The sequence below is a fragment of the Cavia porcellus genome, unplaced genomic scaffold (genome assembly GCF_034190915.1).
Source record: "Cavia porcellus strain 051 isolate PalLab524CR breed Dunkin Hartley unplaced genomic scaffold, mCavPor4.1 scaffold_34, whole genome shotgun sequence".
Taxonomy (NCBI): Eukaryota; Metazoa; Chordata; class Mammalia; order Rodentia; family Caviidae; genus Cavia; species Cavia porcellus.
The window spans coordinates 10,625,021-10,648,764 of record NW_026947517.1 but is presented as its reverse complement, the minus strand read 5'-3'; the positions used below and the strand labels follow the sequence as shown (position 1 = coordinate 10,648,764).

The 23,744-nt window shown below is 39.7% G+C and overlaps 1 long non-coding RNA gene across 2 annotated transcripts in view; it reads left to right on the top strand.

Annotated features, from left to right (window-relative positions):
* The window catches only part of LOC106025130 (uncharacterized), a 109,921-nt gene that overhangs the window by 62,842 nt on the left and 23,335 nt on the right, over positions 1-23,744 (top strand). For both annotated transcript variants that reach the window (XR_010045480.1, XR_010045479.1), the window contains 2 exons: positions 15,081-15,279; positions 23,555-23,629. This is a non-coding gene — a long non-coding RNA (uncharacterized LOC106025130). The remainder of the gene's footprint in view (positions 1-15,080; positions 15,280-23,554; positions 23,630-23,744) is intronic.

Below are 23,744 nucleotides of genomic sequence, written 5' to 3'. Positions count from 1 at the left end.
ATCAGTGTGAATGTTCCATTATGAAACAAAGGATAAAGAAAATCTTTTTCAGCTACATGCTTTTCTGAAGGATCTGCAGTTTACCAGTCCTGTTGGAGAACAAGTAACTTTACACAAAACATTAAAACACATGTGAAGTATGACATTCTCAACTTTTGGAATTTTTCTCAAAGCCTGAGATTTGGGGCAAACTTTGGAGAGTTTTCCTTTCATGCTCCAGTTGGGCAACAATTGTCATTATCTGAGGAGATGATAGAATGAGCCCCAGGAATTATAGCAGTAGGTGTCCACTAAACATCATTTGCTTCATTAACACAAACAAATAAAACCTTGTTGTGCATCTTCTGCTGCACCCTCCATATTGAATGCTTTCACCTGAAAGCATTAACAACTCACTTTTTTTTTCCAGTACCAGGGATTGAACTCATGACTTCCTGCTTGCAAGGCAGGTGCTTATGATGCTGAGCTAAATCCCGAGCCCCAACAACTCACTTTTTGAATGTAAAATATTTCCTATTTGTCATTTTTCTGATGAATAGGGATGAATCATATTTACATAACCATGTTTTTTCAATATTTGTAGTTTTTTTCAATAAATATATTTGACATTCAAGCAAATATGTGAATATATGCATTAACACAAAATTAAGCAGCATTAGCACCTGCCTTGCAAGAAGGCAGTCGTGAGTTCGATCACTGGTACCGATAAAAAAGAAAAAAAAATTAAGTTTGTCAGTTTGCTTGTGAAAGACTAAGGAAAAGATAAAGAAGTTACCAACCTGAATCTGATTGTCCTCAGACTTCCCACGCTGTATGCAGTGAGGGCTGTAATCCTGGATTTAGGAAAACACCTCAGGAGGGAAAGGCTGCCTGCTGTTTTGATAACACCCCTTGCTCAAGGAATGAGATTGCTAAAGACACAAATAAGAGTAAAACTTCTGGATTGGTTGTCTGCCTCTCATAAATCCAAGAAATGAGTAAAATCTTGAAGAGAATATTAAAGACAATTCTTTCTCCCATTTCTTCGGAATTTCCCTCTGTAATAATACTTCTTGATAATCCATACACCTCTTTACCTGAACTATATTTGAGTACTTTTTTTCTTTCCCCTTTGCTTCTCTGGGATGGGCTGTACACATGGTCTATCACTGGGGTGTTATTTCAGCCAAATGCATTTTATTATTCTTAGAAACTTTCTCCATAATTTGCAAGGCTGGCCTGAAACTTGTGGTCCTCCTTCTATTTCTTCCAGTAAAGTTGTAAATATAGGCATGTGACATCACACGTGGCACCTTTATTTTTCTAGATCCACACAGAGCAATATGAACCCAGCCACTTATAATGAAGCATGCTTATTATCCTAGTACCTGGAAGGCTAAAACAAGTACAGTGACTTTGAGGCAGAGTCAGAGGTAGCATTGTGGCAGATTCAATGAGCAGATGAATAAGAACACATCATAATGCCTTTGAAGTCTGCTTTTCCATTGGAAAGTACTTGGGAGCATGGATCACTGAATAATAATGTGTGTGAATAATAAAGAAAGAATTTCAGTACTGATTCAGAAAGTGAAAATAATGGTGAGATAAGAGCTTTTAAAATGAGAGGAAGCATCCTGAAAGAAATTAGTGGCCATGTATCTTTTCCTGTAGTGAAATTTAAAGTATTGTAATATGAGACATACCTTTCAGTTGCCCATGTGTAGTGACATGAATAATTGTTGGTGCCACTGAGCTATAAGTGTCAATTTACACAGAATATAGGATATAATAAGTGATCATACCTACATTTTTGATCAATGTACAATAAATATTTTCATGGACCCTGTAGCATCTCTGTTATATCAAATGGTAAGGGATATGACAATTTCTTATTCTGATTAATAGAAGTAAAGAGCATGGAATATTCACAAATTGCATAGTAAGTGAAGTACATAAAATGAGGCTCAATATTATTGAAGAACAAAGAATGTCAGAAGACGTTTTGTGCATGGTACAGAAATGTCAGAGTAAAATAATATTCAATATTTTTCAATACCACAAGCATCCCTTTGGAAATGAATGAATTTATGTTAAAAATGTTGATATGGTTAAATTACCTCTCTGTTGTACATTATTTACTTTTCTGAATTGGGTGCTTTAGTTTTCTAATGTGATTATCATAATTCTGAATTAGTTTTCAAATACAATAAACTTGATGATATTTAGTACAAGACAGTTACTCTGGTTATGTACAATCAAGTTGGTTGTGTGGCAATTTGATATATGTGCTCCATATTAATTTATAGAATAAATACACCCCAAACTAGTTCCTTCTGGTTTAAGAAATACATTCTTCAATGATATGTGCTTAATTAGAAAATAAAATTTTTTGTGTCTAATGAGTATATTACTTATGAAAACTTTGGGTTGAAAGTGAAACTAACTTTATAGCCATATGTTGACTTCTCATAAACAAAGGCTGAGTTTCACATTTGAGGATTTTTATCAGAAACTAGTAAAATTAGCAAATTCAATAATAATAAAGTTGTTGTGGAGAAACAATATAAAATAAATCTGGATATCTTGAGAAAACAAATAACAAAACTAAAGTCAATTCCCTTTAAAAAACTGATATCCTTCAATAAGTTCAATTAGGAATAAAGAGAAAAACTGCAACAAGCAAAACATAATTGCGGGGAAATTAGTATTTTGTGCAGTAAAGAAACATTTCATATATAAGTGGTTATGAATAGTGGGGCATCGATCTATGAATGTTTACTTGAAATTGAGAAATTTATATTAAAAAGATAAAACATCCAAAACAAAATAGGAAAAATTCAACAGTACCACATGTATTTTCATATTAGATCATAGTTTAGGGACTTCCCAAATTTTAATAGTATATAAAGACTCACTGGAGACACATATGCATTTAAGGTCATACTAACACTGATTACTCAAACATTTTACAAAAATGGGAAAGTGGGGAGCAATTTTAGGTGAGGAGCTAAAGTTTGGCACCCACTACTGTCACAAAGTGATAGTGGAATCATGATTTCTACACTTTACTTTCCCTTTTGAAGGCTACCCAGAATTGTGATGAGAAACTAGATCATGACCAGATTTTCTATGTGGAACATAATTCAGTGCACTAATTGTCTTAGAAAATAGACCTAAAATGAATAAGTAATGATAGAATATATTGAACACCTATTGATAAGTTAGAAATGATGAATGACAGTAACTCTTATTAGGTTAAAAGTTGGAAACTGTCTTAGTTCCATAACTAATATTCCCTGAATTCAAAGCAGGCATTGTATCTTGTGATTCAATATGTGTACCACAGCAGCAAGCAGAAGGTGATGGTGGCCATGGAGGTCTTCTCCGTCTTGGCCTCCAGTGCAGGGCTGCTGGGCTGCGTCTTTGTCCCTAAGTGCTATATCATTTTGTTAAGGCCAGAAGGAAATTATTTGTATGGGTTTGGAGATAAAGCACATTCTCACAGAAAAATAGTCTTCTTAAATTAAAATTATTATTTTCCTAAATGTGTAAATATTGTAATACATCTGTCTATGATTTTCCCAGTGAGAATTTATGTTAGACTACTGAATTCACTTGAAAAATCAAGGAATAGTTACTTCTTGACACAAGACCATTACAATTTTTGCCACTTGTATTAATTTCCTTTTCTATTTGAATTTTAGTCTGTATTTTTGTTCCTTTATTTCTATTACAAAAATTAATTGGTTATCTTCAATTTTGTTACGTTATGCAGTTGATTTTACCTTCTTGGATGTCATGTTTTTCATTGCTTTTCTCTTCCCTCAACACACCTTGCCTTTAGTACAGTGATAGTAGAATAATTGGGTAGTGGCCTCACTTTTACATATCACTATATTCCTATGGATGTGTTTCAGAATTCCTCTCTCATGTGACCTTTAAACTTCTAGAATTGTTTGGTCATATGCAATGTAGCATCACAATGTCAGTGTAACATGACAAGGTACTAAATTCATATGCCAGTTTTGGGGAGAACTTGAAACTGCAGAAAAGTGATTTTTTTATTCACAATTTATATATATTTTCATTTAATCTGATTTAATCATAATTTATTAATGTGATAAATGATTCTGTTTGTACATCTTATTTAGACTCATTATAAATAAATATAAATGGTATATACAAAACTATTTTCCTGTTGTATTTCTCCCTGGATAGTGATTTGAATTTTTGATAATATTTTGAGAATGAAGATCCCACTATTTATAGTGGTCCACTGTTTACCTCTTTGCTATGTATTCACCAGGTACTGAGACTTTTGCACAAATCTTCCAACCTTGTGGCCTGACAATATTGGGAGAGACTCACAGAGTTGATGATAAGCTTAATAGGGCTGGGGAAATTCTCAGTGGCATATTGCCTGTCTGTCAGGTGTAAGATCATGAATTTAATCCCTGGTATAAAAAATAAGATAACACAATATTAAACATAAATTTTCTGGGACATTTCTTTGATCCTGATTTTGGATTTAACACTCATCCATAGGTAAACTGTAGCTTCCTAAGAAAGATGTGCCAATTTTGATAGTGCAACTTTGTATGAGTTATACCTATGCTGCATGTAACTTATGCCAAAAATATTTACTCATCAATGTAAGCTTGTTAAAGTCATTCTTTGAACTGCCAAAATCATCCCAATTCAGAGATAATTTCCATTACATCACCTCTAAAAATTCAGGGAACACTTGGTGCTTGGGTAGGGTAGAGTAGAAAGACACCTACAGATGACTCAGTTGAAAATCTCAAGGGCAAATCCTGAGTAGCCCACTTTTATATGGTATTGGCTGACATTCCTTGTTAAACTGTGGTCCAATAAGAGATTCACAGACACCTCAACAGTGTTGAATATGCTAAGGAATGTCTGACAATCTCTGGCAGTATGCACATGTGACCACCTTACCAGAGATGTGGGGGTACAGTGAGTCCTGAGTCTTGTTATTGAGTCTGAGCACCTGTCCAAGGGAAAACTCCATAGTGTCTGAAAATCAGCATTTGAGTGCAGAGATGCTGTGAAAATGACCTTAAGTACACCGCCCCAGAAACAATAGCAGAGAGCAGCAGCTCTGCACACGCTTCAGTGCATGGATGGATTGAGGAAGAGGCCTGTGCTCCGCTCTGCTCTGGCAGCTCTGCACATGCTTCAGTGCATGGATGGATTGAGGAAGAGGCCTGTGCTCTGCTCTGCTCTGGCAGCTCTGCACACGCTTCAGTGCACGGATAGATTGAGGAAGATGCCTGTGCTCCGCTCTGCTCTGGCAGCTCTGCACATGCTTCAGTGCACGGATGGATTGAGGAAGATGCCTGTGCTCTGCTCTGCTCTGGCAGCTCTGCACACGCTTCAGTGCACGGATGGATTGAGGAAGATGCCTGTGCTCCGCTCTGCTCTGGCAGCTCTGCACATGCTTCAGTGCATGGATGGATTGAGGAAGATGCCTGTGCTCTGCTCTGCTCTGGCAGCTCTGCACACGCTTCAGTGCACGGATGGATTGAGGAAGATGCCTGTGCTCCGCTCTGCTCTGGCAGCTCTGCACATGCTTCAGTGCATGGATGGATTGAGGAAGATGCCTGTGCTCCGCTCTGCTCTGGCAGCTCTGCACACGCTTCAGTGCATGGATGGATTGAGGAAGATGCCTGTGCTCTGCTCTGCTCTGGCAGCTCTGCACATGCTTCAGTGCATGGATGGATTGAGGAAGATGCCTGTGCTCCGCTCTGCTCTGGCAGCTCTGCACACGCTTCAGTGCATGGATGGATTGAGGAAGAGGCCTGTGCTCCGCTCTGCTCTGGCAGCTCTGCACATGCTTCAGTGCATGGATGGATTGAGGAAGAGGCCTGTGCTCTGCTGTGCTCTGGCAGCTCTGCACATGCTTCAGTGCATGGATGGATTGAGGAAGAGGCCTGTGCTCCGCTCTGCTCTGGCAGCTCTGCACATGCTTCAGTGCATGGATGGATTGAGGAAGAGGCCTGTGCTCTGCTCTGCTCTGGCAGCTCTGCACACGCTTCAGTGCATGGATGGATTGAGGAAGAGGCCTGTGCTCTGCTGTGCTCTGGCAGCTCTGCACATGCTTCAGTGCATGGATGGATTGAGGAAGAGGCCTGTGCTCTGCTGTGCTCTGGCAGCTCTGCACATGCTTCAGTGCATGGATGGATTGAGGAAGATGCCTGTGCTCCGCTCTGCTCTGGCAGCTCTGCACACGCTTCAGTGCACGGATGGATTGAGGAAGAGGCCTGTGCTCCGCTCTGCTCTGGCAGCTCTGCACATGCTTCAGTGCATGGATGGATTGAGGAAGAGGCCTGTGCTCCGCTCTGCTCTGGCAGCTCTGCACACGCTTCAGTGCACGGATGGATTGAGGAAGATGCCTGTGCTCCGCTCTGCTCTGGCAGCTCTCCACGCGCCCCTGCCTACGCGGCCACTCTCGGGCAGTGTCGGCTTCTCACGCTTTGGGGTTCCAAAAATGTATTTTCTAAATGTTTAAATATTTACATGGCATCTAATAAGGCACTTGTTTTTGCCTATGTATAGAAGTGAAAGTTTTCGCTTATTTTATAAAAGATTATGAAAAATATAAAACCAGCATCTAATTTTCCACAGACTTCCATTCTGTATGCAGTGAGTTTTGTAATCCTGACTTAAAGAAAATCCCTTAGGAAGTAAAACAAGGCTGTGGTTTTGAGTGTTCCCTTTGCCAAGAGAATAAGATTTCCAGTTGAACAGGTAAATATGTGCTCGTGGACGAATTCCCATTTCTCTTTATATTGTCCAATCCATCATGGAAATGGATATTTTGAAAAGACTAGTGTTGGCATTTTTTTTATTATTCCAGTTGGTAACCTAATAATTGTATTCAATATACTTCCAGGAAGTGAAGGGGTGTTTTTTCTGAGGACAGTTGCAAGGTTATCTTATATTCCAGTTGATAGTAATACCACAATGTTATGAATTACATTTGCAATGTGATTTGTATCATTTATTGGCCAACCACCTGCTACTTAGCCAAAAATGAGGATGTGTGTATCTGGCTTCATGCACATGCATGTTTTTGTGATGATTTTAGGAAGTGTTTGTGTGTGTGTGTGTGTGTGTGTGTGTGTGTGTGTGTGTGTGTATGACAATGTGTTTTATATAATTGGTTTTTGACTACTCTGTCACTGGAAGGTCTTTTGGTGTTGTCTTTTGGGAAATCACCAGGTTGGTGGAACAGCCTTACTGAAGCCTGTCTCGTGAACAGGTTTTTAAATATGTCATGTACAGAGTGTACCTGAACCAGCCTGATAATTGTCCAGAGAGAGTATAATGCAAAAAAGCTTGTGATAGGTAAGATATTCATTAGAAAGACATTGACCTTTGCATGTATGCTTCTGTTTCCATATCATATATCTACATGCATGGTTGTGCTTGCAAGATTTATTCTCTCTGTGTGTTTACTTGAATAGGGAATCCTTACTCCATTCTTGGGTTTTTGTATCACTGTTACATGCAGCTCATGTTTATGTATTTTATTTTGCACTCACACTTATGCCTGCATATGTGCTTACTTCAATTTGAATATTAGATTTACATATTTCTGCTTATACAACACATTTACATGCAGGGTTGAGTGATCGCAATATTTATAAGCACATTGTATTTTTCTTCATATCTGTGTGTTTCCTTGCATTCACATTTTGGATGTTTTCAAGGACATTCATCTTTACCTATCCTATGTCTTACTTGTATACTATAATCTTTTACATGTTCTTGCTTTTACATGTATGTCTACATTCATGTATGTGTCTCCACTTCATTAGGTCTATTTTTTTTTTTTTTGCATTTCACATCTTTGGAGGTTGTACAAACAATCTAAAGCAGTCATTGTTACCTCCAGACGAGGTAACATGAGTGAGAGACCAATAAGTATTTAGTCATATTTTTCTGTAACTACTTAAACTTTGCATTGTTTCCCTTATAAATAGTTTGTCTCAAGTTTTTGTTAAATAATGAAATGGTGAATAAATGTGGATGCCTTTAAACAGGAAAATTGTCTACCCTCACTAATGGTCTAATATATGTAAACAAAACATGAATTTATAAAGTTAGAAAACAAAAAACAAATGAAGAAAAGAAAAAAATGACAAAAATGAGGAAAGGGGAAGCATTTTAATGGGGCTGAAAGCAATTTTTTGCAACCATTTTTATCACTTTATTATATAAGCTATGCAGGGCAATGATGCTGGAAGTCACAAAATAGAATGAAAAAGAAAATGAACTACATGTTTAGCAGTACGAAACTTCTAAAGAATATTTATAATATGTTGTAGCAATTGAAATTTCAAATGATGCTTACAAAGATACGTTATAACTCAGCAGAGAACTTATGTTAACATATTAAGTGGAAAAAATTGGTATCTATTTCTAAACCTGTCAGGTAAGAAAGAGAGAACATTATAGCTGAATGAGAGTTGTGAGTTAGCTATATATTCTCTGTATTTTGAGGGTGACTTTAAACTTTCTACAATGTACTTATTATGCAGGAATGTCTTTATTTTTCCTCATTAACCTTTTGTGTTTCTGAACTATTATAGAGGTAGTTAATTTTAATGTTTTTTGCCACAAAGACGGTATCAATTTAAGAAGCCTTCCAGACAAAATATATAGTTATTTGGGAACTCTAGTCAAGACTGCATAAAGTGTTTGTTTTCTGGAACCACACAGAGCCCTCGTGGCTTTTCTGTTTGTTTGTTGGTGGGTTTGCTTGTTTGTTTTTGTACAGGGAACGGTACTTTTTGCATTGAGCTATATCTTATATACCTTATTATTTTTATTGTATTTGATACAAGATCATGCTAAATTTCACAGGCTAGATTTGAACTTGTGATTCTTCTGCTTCAAGGTCCCACAATACTAGGGTTACAACATCAAGGCTGATTTCACATTTATTTACGACTCTTTCTTCGAGCCAAATGTGGTGGTGCATGCTATAATCCTAGCATTGAGGCAGGCTTATTATGAACTTGAGCCCAACTTGGGTACCTTAGTGACTTAAAAAGACCCAGTCCCAAAACCAAACAAGCAAACAACATCCCCTGCAAGCAGTGCACTGTGCTGAGAGTAGTGGATGGCAACTGTATCCCAGGGACTGACAGAGTCAGCAGTTGGTAAGGGAGGTGAGTCCGTACTGTGGTTTTGCACACAAACGTGCAGAACTACAGGAGGCAGACAGAGCCAACAATCCTTCAGTGTTCAGAAGAAATCCCAGCAAATTATACACTTAGGTGGCTTCACCATAAAAGTCCAAGAGTGTGATAAGGGAAGAGTCATCCAGTCCCAGTGAACTGCAAGCAGTTGGGAAGTAGGCTAGGGGACATTCTTCTGAGCTGTGACAATCTGGACTTCACCCAGGTGGCTGCCATAATCCACTCCTAAGCCTAAATATGAATGAGTAGAAACTCCCCCTCTGGTCCAACCGGCAGAGCAACCTTAACCCAGTAGCACAGGCAGGCAAGCATCATTGTGGTGGAGAACAGAGGAAGCTATGCCAGGTCCAGGAGGTGGCCAGTTATACATGGGTCTGGGTGGACCCTGTGCTTTATCTACCTGAGGGTGCCATAGCAATCAGGACAGTGCTGAAGAAACAAACACAAAAAGCAGAAGACACCCATATTGTTGTTAGTTGATCTCCCAGGCCCCACATCCATAGGAGGAATTATAAAGAACAAAGCAGAAATTAATGCAATTGAGATGAAGAAAACAACACAAAGAATTAATGAACTGAACAATTGGTTCTTTGAATAAATAAACAAAATTGATAAACTCCTAGCCAATCTTATCATGAAAAGAAAAGAAAAAACTCAAATTCAGTAATTACAAATGAAAAGGGTGAAATTAATACAGATCTTGTGGAATTTCAGAAGATCATAAATACTTACTTTGAAAATATTGGCACAGGCTGAAAAACACAGAGGTAAACAATGGATTCCTAGAAATGTATGAGTTACCAAATATGACTCAAGAAGACATAAAAATTTTGAATAACTGAATATCAGGCACTGAAATTGAAAATGGAAATAAAATTTACCAAAAAAAGAAAAGCTCAGATCCCAATGGACCCATAGCTGAATTCTATAAGAAACGTAGAAAAGATTCAATGAAAATACTCTTAAAATTTTTTGATGAAATGGAAAGGGAAGCATTTATGTCTAACTCATTTGTGGAAGCAAGTATTACTCTGATGTGAAATCCAAGGAAAGACTAAACCAAAATGTAAACTATAGGCAAATCTTCCTAATGAACATTGTTGCAAAACTTCTCAGTACTAGTGAGCAGAATGCAGCAGATCATCAAGGTTAAACAACATGACCAAGTGGGATTCATCCCAGGAATGCAGAGCTGGTTCCACATATGCAAATCTATAAATGTGATACACAATATCAACAGAATCAAAGATAAAAATCACATGATCATTTCAATAGGTGCAGAAAAAGCTTTTGATAAAGTGCAACTCTTATTCATAAGAAAAATCCTACAGAATATTGGAATAGATTGACTTCGCCTCATTCAGCTAAAAGCCACTTATGACAAACCAAGAGACAACATTATTCTAAATAGACAAAAACTGAAAGGTCTCACTCTGAAGTCAAGAAAAAGACAAAGATCTCCAATATGACCATACCTATTGAATATGGTTCAAAAAATGTTAGCCATAGCAATTAGGCAAAAGAGAGAAAAAAAGGAATAAGAATATCAAATTAATAAGTCAAATTATCATTATATGCAGATGATATGCTAAGCTACATAGAAGATCTCCAAAACTCCATCAAAATACTATTACAGCTAATGAGAAAATTCTGCAACATAGCTGAATATAACAATTCAAAACTCAAGAGCATTCCTGTACACAAACAACAAACTGACTGAGCAAGATATAATGGAAACAACACCTTTCACAGAAGCATCCAAAAAGATGAAATACTTAGGAATCAAACTATCAAAAGATGTAAAGGATCAATACAATGAAAATGATAGCACTCTAAAAAGGGATATTGAAGCAAATACCAGAAATAGGAAAACTATCCTTTACTTTTTGATAGGAAGAACTACATAGTTAAAATGGCCATACTCCCAAAACTGTTATACAGATTTAATGCAATCCCAATCAAAGTACAATTAGCCTAGTTCACAGATCTATAAACACCATATCTAAATTAATTTGGCAACAGAAGAAACCTAAAATAACAAAGGTAGTCCTGGGCAATAAAGGTAAAGAAGGAGACATCACAGTCCCAGCCTGAAATTGTACTACAAAGCTGCTATAATAACATAAGCATGACACTGACAAAGAAACAAACAAATAAACAAAAAAACCCAAATAGACATGAGGATAAATGGAACACCACAGAAGATGCTGACACAACTACAAACAATCTCAGCCACCTTATATTTGACAAAAGTGTGAAACATATTCACTGGAAGAAAGCCTTCTTAATAAATGGTGCTGGAACAATTGGCTCTCTACATGCTGAAGACTAAAATTAGAGCTATGTCTGTCACCATGTACTAAATTAAAGTCAAAATCTATAAAAAATTAAACATTACAATAGAATCTGGATGACAAGGTAGGTAGAAACCCTGAAGACATAGAAATAGGCAAAGTGTTCATGAGCAAAACACAAACTGCACAAGAAGTACTTCAAAGAATCAACAACTGGGATCTCATTAAAGATTTCAAACTTCAAGAAAATCACCAGCAAAGTGAAAAGAAAATCCTCAGAGTGGAAAACAATTTTAGCCAGCAGTCCCTCAGACAATGGACTTCTAAATAGAACATAAAGAATGTAGAAACATCAAGCTACCATATTCAAAGACCCAATCCAAAAATGGGTATCAGAGATATACAATCACTGCCCAGATGAAGTAATACAAATGGCAAATAAATACATGAAAACATATTCATCATCACTGGGCACTCAGGAAATGCAAATTAAAAGTACATTAAAATCCCATCTCATTCCAGAAAGAATGGCTGCCATAAGAAATCAACTAATAACAAATGCTGGAGGGCTGTGGGGAAAAAGGAACCCTTCTCCACTGTTGGTGGGAGTATAGACTGATACAAGTAGTGTGGAGATTCATCAAAAAAGTAGGACAAGAGATCCCACTCAATCCAGCTATTCCACTTCGGTGCATTTTCCCAGAATAATTGAAAGCATCATGCCATAGCAATATATGCGTACCTATGTTTGCAGCACCATGACAGGATATACACTTACACTTCCAGGTTGAGCATGCATTCTCAGGGGACGAGAAATTCCCAAAAACTTTGGGAGTTTAAGAAGAGTCCTTCGCTGGGTAACCAGGGAGAAGAGCACAAGGGCCAGGCCAGCAATGGATTTGTGGGAAGTGGTTGACAGAGTAGGGAACAGTTAGCAGGCAGGAACTGAGGTGTGGGCAGGAATAGTTCTGGGTGTTGGGCAGGGAGCATGGACTGAGGCATAGCCAAGGGTGGGTTGGGACCACCCTGTAGGCAGATACCAGGTTTTCTGGGTTAATGTGTAGTAAATGTGGTCAGCATGGTGGGCCTGGGACGGGGTTGAATTCAGAGGCTTAGTGGTTGATATTGTGGAAATTGGCCATACCTACCCAAGATTGATCAGATAGCATGATGGAAATAATCCCTAAACTTTGTATCAGTCCTCATTCACCCAGTCTGTTAGAACAAGATGGAGGCTTTTAGGGCTCTGTATGTGTGTGCATTTTTAGTCTTCTTAATTGCTTTCAAAAATGGATCATTTAGACATCTCAACAACTTTTTTCCTGGATCCAGTAGGGAAGCATCCAATTATGTTTTACATTGAGATTGTTTTGGAGGAGATGCCCTGGGCAATACATAAATATGTAGGGAAGAATCAGCAGTACACAGCAGTAAAATAGCCTCATTCCTAATTCTGTTTCTCAGTCTTGTGCCCAGGTATAAATTGTGACTTTCTCCTATGATTCTCCAGGTGCAGTGTGTGTGTGTGTGTGTGTGTGTGTGTGTGTGTGTGTGCCAGAATTATTCATTTAATAAATATTGTCGAGTCATTCCGTAATCACTGTTTTATGTGTTGTGGCTAAGAATTGAATGAAAGAGACCAAGTTCCCTGGTCTCACATAACTTCCATTTCACTTGGAAGGCTGAGTAAGGGTGCACAAGGAAATAGAATTCCTGACACATGAGGCTTTGGTGAGCACAGAGGGAAAGGCGGAAGGGACCTGAGAACAGTCTTCCCCATGGCTGCCTGCTCCCCACTTTTTTCTCACACTGGGCCTCTCCTCTCCTTGTCAGCCATGCCCTTGTCACAGAGATTGCTAGACACAGCCTGTCCTCCTTCACCATGGAGCCTCAGCTCTGATACTGGGCACACACGACTGCTGCTGGGAGGGTTTAGGATCCTTGGCGTTGGGAGCTTGAAAGTCTCAACAGCTTCACATGTGAGTGCTTTGCTCCTTTTCAACTGCACCCCTCCAGTCTGGGACCCATGGTCTGGGCAACTTCAGATGCATGGGTGCCCTGGAAAGGAGACTGAGGAATGTGGCTACTGATTGCATCTATACTGACTTAGATTCTGTGTAGGGAGAAATGGCATCTTTTACAGTTCTTCCTAACCTTGAAAGTGGTTTAGCATCTAAATGACTCTGCATTTCATTTCAGTTTGTTGCTAGACTGTTTATATACTTAGTTCTTTTTGTTTCCTCCACAGCCCCTTTTGGCATTTTAGACAAGGGTCTCACTCTGTAGACCAGGCTGGCCTGCAATTCCCTATGTACCTCGCTCTCCTCAAACATAGGTTCTACCTGCCTCGGCCTCCTGGATGCCGTGATTACACGCAACCACCATCAAGCCTGGTTTATTTCCTCTTTACATTTATTGATAACATTTCTGAATGAAATTATGAATTCTGTAAGATTTCTAAAGAAGAAACTCAGATACAAACTCAGATACTCACCAATCCATGAGTCAGATTTATCCAATACTCACTTTTCCCTTTTTCTTTACAGTTCTATATTCTCATATGTGTACCATTAATTGGTTTTGCCTTCTGAGAGTATCATGTGAATATTACTACCATCTACTAGGGCCCCCTCTCAAAAAACAACCTGGTGTATGCATTTCATAATAAAAGATCATTTTTGTGCAGTAATTACCAGAGTTGGGAAATCTGTCACTTTCCTACGCTATTATCTAACACAAAATCCACATTCTTATGTAACTGATTTTCACAGTGTTGTCTTCTATATGTTTTATGTTCCAAGTTCCAATCTAGGATCATGTCTTGGTCTAATGGCCACATCCCTTTAGTAGTGACCCACAAAAATTATTTAGTATTTGGTTTTCATAATCTTGACATTATGAAGCAAGAAATCTAGGTATTTTGTTGAATTTTGAGAGTGTCTCTGAAGTCAGTTTTTCTTCTGGCAACATGCAACTTAATAATTGTTAGGCAGCCTTAGGGACTCGATGATCTGACACTTTTGATGGCCAGGTTAAAATTAGATTTAGGAGGTGGAGGACTTAAAGAGGTTTGTGGACACACACTAAAATTATGTAAAAGATTTAACTTGAGGAACCATTATATTTGAGGACAAGTATAGTAAATAGTGATATTAATAAGAATATCAAATCTGACATACATACTAGAGCTAAAAGAGACAAAAGAAACAGAAAACAAACCATGATTTTAAAAAACTTTGCAAAGTACAGATATTGAGAATTTGTATAGTTGAAAAAATGTAGAAATTATTTCAGAATTAATAACTTGAAAGGAATACACTCACCATCAAAACCACTGCTATATGTAGTTTTAGGCAGTAGGGTTTGGTGTATTTGAATCAATGATTACATTAGGAATTAAGATATATTTTAAGACAAACACATTTCATTTTGATTTGGAATACCAAAGTGAATAATGAAGGTGATTTTCAAGTCTGAAATTTTAGTGTGGTAGAGAGTAAATGCAGTTAGTATATTTAGAATGTCTGATTCCCCTAATGTTTCCTGGTCTTCAAACCTGACAAAGAGTTGTTCTCAGATCTTAGGAGAATAATACAGCACTTAAAAAGGAAGATGCAGCCCAGCAGCCCTGCACTGGAGGCCAAGATGGAGAAGACCTCCATGGACTCCATCATCTTCTTGTTGCTGTGCTACATGAGGTGGAGAGTGACCCACATACTGCAGAACACCAGCATGCTGAATGTCAGGAACTTGGCTGCATTGAATGGGTCAGGTAGGTTCTTCACCATGAAATCCACCATAAAGATGAACAAGGTCAGGGAGTCCAGGTATCCCAGGACACAGTAGAAGGCAGTGAGGGATCTCTTTCTGCATATGGTGATGATGTAGCCATGCTCAGAGTTTGTGTCTATGTCAATTCAGCGTAGATTTGTCCCCATCCAGATGATACAGAGAGTGAGTTGGATCAGGGAGCAAATGGGGATGATGGAATTTGATGCCCATGTTACCAGAAACTGCTTCATTCTTCTGCCTGGACCAGTGATTTTAAATGCAAGCAGCACAGTAATGGTTTTGACCAAGACAGTGGAAACAGCCACAGTGAACACAAATCTGAATGTGATTTTCTGGAGGTTACAGGTGGCTGTGTTGGATGGCCAATGAAGGAAAGGGCACAGGGGAAGCACAGGAGGAAGATTAGCAGGTGGTACTGAGAACCAGATTATTGAGCTGCACAATGGGAGTGTCTCAGTGCTTTAACAAGACTGCTAAGGTCAAAGCTGGGAGGACAGAAAAACTCAGAGCTATGTGGATCAGAGCCATCCTTAGGGAATTCTCAAAGAATAGGAAGTCCATAACCTTGGGGAGATAGTGATCTCTGTTTCTGTTTGGGTATTCAGGCTTTGCACATCTTGTGCATTGTTTTGCATCTAGAGAAAAAGCAAAGATTCAGCATTTCTTTTTCAGAAATTTTCAGTTTTATCAAGTTGATAGAATTCACTACATTTGCGATATCACTCCAAATACACAGTGGTTAACATACAGATTGAGGTATACCAAATGGTATTTCTATATGCTTGACGCATAAATAACTTTTCTAACTATCTAAATATCATATGAAATGATTCAATTGGTGTTTCCACCATATTCAGCAGAATTGGGTGAGAAGTCATGTCATCCTCTGACTCAGTGAGGTCACCAGGATTGTGATCTCCTCTCAATGCTTCTTTATACTCTCTGCAGTGTTCCTCAAAATAAGCTCTGTATTGGCACAAAATTCAGTGAGACAATCTATTTCAAATATTTCCCTCATTACTAGTCAGATGGAAATTTGTGTAATCCTGATACAACTTGAATATTATAATTGCTATATTGTTATCCATTTATCATTTGTCTAATCTATCACCCTGTCTGATTGGACAATGGTTTCATGGCCTTATATTTTAATTTTCATATGGTGATTCTTGTAATATTCCTTACAGCTCTCAAATTTAAATATTCTCACAGACATACTCGACAACCTAAGTTTTATAATTATCTATAGCAGTTTCTGTTTTTATTTTCTATTTTCTATTTTTATTTCTCTGTGACTTTTTTTATCAGTTTTTCCATATAAATATTGAACAAATGAATTGAAAATATTTTCATTTTGAATTTAGTTGTCTTACTGGCTTATAACTCTTTGGAGAGCAATTTGTATTTTAATTCTGTTACTTAAGAACAGTGTGTTTTTAAAGCTTTAATTTTTAAAGTTTAAAATTTCCAAATGTTAAAGCTGAAAGTTAGCTTTGTTCCCCCTTGCATTACGTATACCATTTGACATAACTGACAGTGTTCACATTAATGATGAAAATAATACTATGTGCAAAATTCGTGACATGGCACACAATGTAATGCAACCGTTCTAAAACAGGTTGTCCACTTTATCCATTCATTTAAGTCCCTAAAATGTACATTATTGTTAGATATTGCAAATATACAGCAAAAAAGGAAAAATTTGTATGCTTGAAATTTGTAAGGGAAAAGTTGGTTTTGAGACTTTCAAGCATCCACAGGAAATTTTGAGAAATACCCATGCTTTGACTCATAGGCCTTCGTCCTGGGTCACTGTAAGATTTCAGATTTGCTCAGTCTCTCTCAGCAGTGGATATAAACATAGCTGGTGATGGAAATCAGCACTTCAGTTTAGGATAATAGAATCAGCACTGCCGGACAAGAATATGTACGTGGTGACTGTAACTATAAATGGGTGTACTGAAAGAATGAATCTGTAGATGAGTGGGAAACAGTGCTCCACTCTGATCCCCTGGGCAATAGGCTCAGCTTCCCATCACTGAGAAGTTGTTAGAGGGAACAGTTATCACAGTGACATTCTCCATTATTTACCTGTCTGATTGGAAATGTGTCTCTCTGAGCAGGAAACACAGGTAAAGCAACAGACTGATCTTCCTTCCTGAGGAATTTTTCTGAATCCCGGACCACAGCTCTGACTACACACTGATTGAGGAGTCTAAGAGGAAGAGAGAAGCACAGGTTATGATTTTTACACATTATAGGCAGAGTAAATGTGATGTACACATTTCCAGGTTAAAAAAAACAGGTAGAGGGGTTGGGGATTTAGCTCAGTGGCATAAGCACCTGCCTTGTAAAGCAGGCAGTCGTGAGTTCGATCCCTGGTACCAATAAAAAGGAAAAAGACAAAAAAAAAAAAACAGGTAGATTTTGGTCCTTTATTAGGAACTGATCATGACTTCTTTTCTCACCATGTGCCATGTTTGTATGACCTAGCTTTTGAATTGAGGATCACAATGGTTACCTTTCTATTGTTTTTGAAACTTTGTGTCAGTCACTACAGTATCACTTTATTATGTTAAATGAGACATCCCCATATTATTCTCTCTTGCCCCATTCCTTTAGAGGCATGTTCCCAAGCAGTAAAAAAAAAAAAAAAAAAAAAAAAAGAGGCCTTGTACTCCTGAGGGGATTTTTATCAGGCCATTGTACTTGTTCAGATATAAGTTTATGTTCTAGGAAAAAAAGTGCAGTGAGATGATAATTTGTCTCAACACTGACAGTAATTACTGAGAAAAACAATGAATAAATCAACAAAGCTTTGCCAACATGGAAATACTGGAGAAATTTGTAGAGTTCCAAAGTGTTGCAATCCAGCTGAAAATGCTGCCATGATTTCTGCAGTGATAGCAGCAAATTTGCTGTGTGTCTGGCAGTCATATTTAGAGAGATACTTCTCTGTTCCACAGCCAAAGCAGAGTGTTCCACAAGGTGAAGTAGTCACTGGCAATGGAATTGTAGATGTGGAAACTCAACATCCACATAGTAGATGTGGAAACCCAGCCAGCAGTCCTTGTTTTTCTCTTAAATGGCAAAGTAGAAAACCAATTCTTACTGGTGGTTCTTCCAAAACCAGATTTTCAATTAAAAATTGTATCCATTCCACAAATTGTAACTAGAAAATGGTAGAATATGGTTCATTTTCTATTTTTGCTAACAGAGATATTTGATGCCACAAAAGACAAATATACTAGGAGACTGTAAGATTATTTTCCACGGTGATACCTGCTACATTATGGGTGAAACTTGAACAAATTGCCCAACATGAAATAATCCAGACAGAAAGTATCAGAAATCATATAGACTCATTCATGGGATATATTCTGAGTAGACAAATCAATAGCATCAAAAAGTAGACTAGTGCTTTCCACGAATGGAAGGAGGAAATGGGACAAGCTATAGGTAATAGGTGGTAGTGAAAATATGTTGGCTTCCTAGAGAATTTAACAAGAAACAAGAAAATCAGCTTTGTCCAGTGATCATGTGTTTTGGTGCACTGATTTTATTTCAACTACACTTATAGAGGACATGTGTATTTAAAAATATTGGACATTTAGTTGTCACAAGAACAGAAAGTTAATTGCACCTTCAATATCCAACATTTTTAAAATGAGTATTGGGATACTTCAGTAAAGTGATACTTTATAGGCCTGGAACATATAAAAGAAATTTCCATTAATCATAGGAAATTATGATTGAAATACATACCTGCTATCTAGAAGACCATTCACAGAAAAAAATTCAGAGGCTGTGCTCATATTAGGACATGCACAAGTGTAGAAGGAGGTATTTTTACAGTATTATAGCCATGCTAAATTTGACTGGATTTTTTACAAAAATAAGAGTGCTCAAAAAAAAATTTCTGAGTGGATAACAGAACACAGAGAGCAAAGTTGGCCTTCCACTTTTGTGAAATGCAATTGGGGCCTTTATTCTGCCCCATACTCTCATGGACACACAGGTTCCCGGAAGTTTATCTGGGATTAAGATTCTTCTCTACCATCGACTCCTACCTCCCTAACTGTGGCACATGAGAAGAATGAGTAGCTGTCATCTAACCATAGATTTCACATGAACGAAGTAATAGCCAGAAAATGGTCCATTTCATGCTTTTGGTAAAGATAGAGAAAGAGATAAAAGGGAAAGAAATTCAAAATTAACAGTCAAGGAAAAAAATGACAGACAAGAAGTTGCCCTTACAGAGACAAACAACAAAAGTTCTACCTCATAAGTCAGCAGTTCAGTATCATTTATTTCTATTGCATGCTTTTTGTTAAAATTACATGTTAATGATGTCAGGAGAAACTGCTAAGGATAGAGACAGGCAATGAATCAAACTGCACACTGAATGTTTTTTTCTTTTTCTTCCAATAAATTTGGCTGTGGATCTCAGCTCTGGTTGAATTCATCCTTAGACATATTTTAACCATGTGTTTGTCCAAAGTGGACAACTAGATTGGACCCCTGGAATTTAATATTAGTATCAGCCAATAGCTAAGGTTCTCAGACGCCTATGGCTGGAACACCATAAGAAGTCTCAGAAGCAAGCCCTGAGGCAGCAGTGATTTAATTTATTTGAAGTATCTTCTGCTTAATAATGGGATATAAAACATGAGGAATTCTATCATTTGTTACAGAGAGGAGAGAAGAATAAAAGTGAAATATGGTGGAAGGATCAGGAAGCAAGAGAACCTAAGAAATCACCAGTATGCCCTCCTGCCATGTCTTTACAATTTTAAAAGCAGTTCTCAAGATGCACGAACCCCAGCATAACAAGGATGTACGCAGACTGAATCCCACAGAGTCATAGTCATTTGTAATACACACACCCAGAAAGACAGACAGAGAGAGAGAGAGAGAGAGAGAGAGAGAAGGAGGGGGAGAGAGAGAAGTGGGGTAGAGTGGAACTAGGGTGTTCCTTAGGCTCAAGGGAGTTGCCTGAGGCAGGTTAGAGTTAGGGTTAGGCTTACGGTTAGGGAAAATTAGGGTTTTAGTGTTCAGGGTCACATTTCAGTGCGCCAAGTGACAGTCCATGGTGTCGAGATGACACAGGGGTCTGGGCTCACCTTAAAGACACACACGTGTCCTGCTTCCCCAAACTCGCCCTAAACACACACACACATGTCCCGTCCCCCAACTTCACACTAAGAGACACACACATGTCTTAGTCTCCAGACTCACTCTAAAAATTCACACATGCCCTCTTCCTCAGTCTCACCCTAGAAACACACCCAGGCTCCATTCCCCAACTTCACACTATAACACTCACACACACCCAGTTCTCCCACTTTACATTAAAACACACACACACAAATCAGTGTCAGACTCTAGCTAAAACTTTCCTAGTGGGACATCTTTCCATTTGGTGGTTCACTGTGTGTTCAAAGTCTTTGTGATTTTTTTTTTCTTTTCCTGGCTCGGGGCTGGCCAGCCACTTTCAGAGATTTTGAAATAAGAGAATAGTGGTCACCCAGCCATGCTCCTCCCAGCTCAGCTCCGTGCAGCTCAGCTCACTGGACTGTGAATGCATCCATCCGGCTGTTGGGATTCCTCTGTGTGTCTGTCAGTCACAAACCCACTTAAGTCCCTTTGCCACTTTTTTGCTCTCTGGCCCATGTTGTAGCTTGGCATAAGTGACAGTGTCTATCTTGTGCCCAGCACTTCATTTTACTAGTGCCCTGGATTTGATGCAGGAAAATAGAAAATGACTTACTGTACAAGTCCCATGAGAAAAGCAGAATGAGAAAAGTGAAAACCTGCTCAACAAAAGGAGGAGGATACAGGTGTCAGTCAATAGAAAATGAATGAAGGATTCAAGTCAAAGTGTTTCGAACTGTATATCTTTTGTGATTCTCTCTTTAAAAGACTCTGTCACTTTCCAGTTCACTCTGATGCCATTGGCTATTCCTTCCTCTGGGCACCAGAGGGCTCAGCTCGAAATCCAGCACTAGCCAAAGATCCAGAACTTGATGGAGACAGAGAGAGGCAGAGAAAGACATCACAGACACGGCACATGACACATTCATTCTAGGATGGACCTGTCGCATCATTGGCTGCACGGGAGTCAGGATGGCACCCCCTTTGGAGTGCTAGGCATAGGCTTAGGCCTAGGCTTAGGGTTAGGCTCAGCATTAGGGCTTTAGTTTGTGGAAGTGAGGGAAGGTGCTCTCACACCAGCTTTTCTGGGGCCAGCATTTTCCTAGGGCTGCCTGTGGACTCACATGAGTGCCTAGTGTTTTCTCCCCATCTCTCTTTCCTCCCATAAGAGGATGGAATTAGCTGTGCAGAATGCCATCTTATCCAAGGATCACACCACGTTTCCTCTGGTTCTCATGACTCATGATACCATAAGAATCAACTTGTTCTCTGAGATGCTAACCACTGCCCTGCAAAGAGGAGCCAGAGTGCCCAGCAGCCCTGGCCTGACATGCCTGGCTATACAGCACAGCACAGCACAGCACAGCACAGCACAGCACAGCACAGCCCTCCTTGCACTGCAGGGGCTGCCTTCTGTAGCTATCTTCTTGCCCCTAGAAGTTGGAAGGCATGGAAGCTCTCCTTGGGGTTGTCAGAGCACCTGAACCCTGGAAGTGCCTCTTGGGATGTGAATGTCCCCTTTACCCACCAGGTGACACTGTCTCATTTGGGTAGAAGAGTGGCAGACAGGGAAACCAATGAAATGGTAGTGAGGGCTATTTCTCTCTCGCAGGTGACCACATGGTGTGGCATTCCATCAGTGCAGGAAGAGATCATCTGTTGGCTCAGATTGAGGGGTATATCTCTATTATGCAGGGCTTCCTGTGTTGGGCTGAGGCTTCGTTTGGAGTCTGGAGGCCACTAAACTCCATTCCAAACTCTGGTGGCTGCTGCTGGACACCACTCTGAGGTGCTCTCTCTTGGCTATATATATGTATCCCTGCCTGTTCCTGGGAGAGCCCATGTGTGTGTGAGAGGGGGACGCCTTGCCCCAACCGGGCCCTGCTCACTGAAGAGGCCAAAGTTTCAGGAGATCTGTAAAGCCATAACTAAGGAAGGAGACCATCAGGGAGCACCAGATGGCATGCACGGGAGGCACACACACAGACAGATGGACTTGTTCACCTGTCTGTGGCAAGTGCAGAATGAAGAACTGTACCTACTTACAGACAGGCAATTTTTCCTGGGGCCAGGTCTTTGAGAAACCTACAGCCCCATCCCCATCTGCTTGTCTGTCTGTCTGACGGGTGAGGAGGTAACCACCCTTATGCCTGCTGCCAAGGGTGCCAGAGCAGGTGTCCCAAGTCAGGACACCTGCGGTGGTGGCTGTGTCTGATGATGAACATGGACACGAAAGAGGTAGTGGAAAGTGCTGTCTGTAGTCTCTGTTTTGGATGTATGTAGGGGAACTCAGGGTTGTGTGTGTATAGGTCTGGGTCAGCATCTGGTGTCTCCCAGCACTTGCCAAGGTCCCTCTGGAAAGGAGGCACAGCCACTGGAATGAATCCCTGCTGTCGGGCTTCCCTCCCTCCATGGCGCCTCCAATGATGGTTTTTCCCCCTACCCTTACCTTCAGCCTGGGCTCTGCATAGACCCTTCAGGCTCATATAAGGGTCTGCATTGTGCCCACTACCTACCCCACAGGAGGACCAACACTGGAAGGGGATTGGGGTTACTGAGCAGCCTGATATCAGATCCTCCACTGAGGTTCAGGAGGGAATAGTGCCAGTACTTCCTAGAGGGACTGACCACTAGAACGGCTGCAGCACAGCCTAGTGTGACCCTTATGCTACCACCCTCCCATGGAGGGCTGCAGACACTTAGTTCTGATGAGCCCATGACTGATGAATATCAGATTCTACCTAAATCATTTATAGTGGCATGTCTGGAGCCAGAATGTTTTTTTGAGGATTTGGAGAGCAATGGGTTAGGGCGACGGCATGGTCCTTGGGCATTAGGTTTAGGTCTAGCAGAGGGGGAGAATTATCGACTGGTGAGATAAGCCAGTCAGTGGCTTAGGGGAGCCCCCAAACCCGTTAATTCCCCCCCTGCTCCCTCCCCCACCCACCCACCATAAAGGAAACCTGGCTCTGAGGCTGGATTAGACACCCCAGAACACCTACACCCAGGAAGGAAGTTGCTCTGTTCCACCAGAAAACAACTCAAGATTCCACTTAGATTTCTCCCCATGGAAAAACTTATTGTGTTTCTCTGTTCCAAAGGTAGCACTGAGAAACTTGGAGCAATCTCTCAGTCATGGTATGAAGCCCATGAGAGAAGAAGAACCAGCCAACTAGTGAGGTGAGCCATGCTCCTCCCACACCCCCCACACACAGGAGAAAAAAATCAACCCTTTCCCTTCATCAGAGGAGGTGGGAAGAGATGATTTTCTGTCAGTATGTCTGATGCTGAGTGA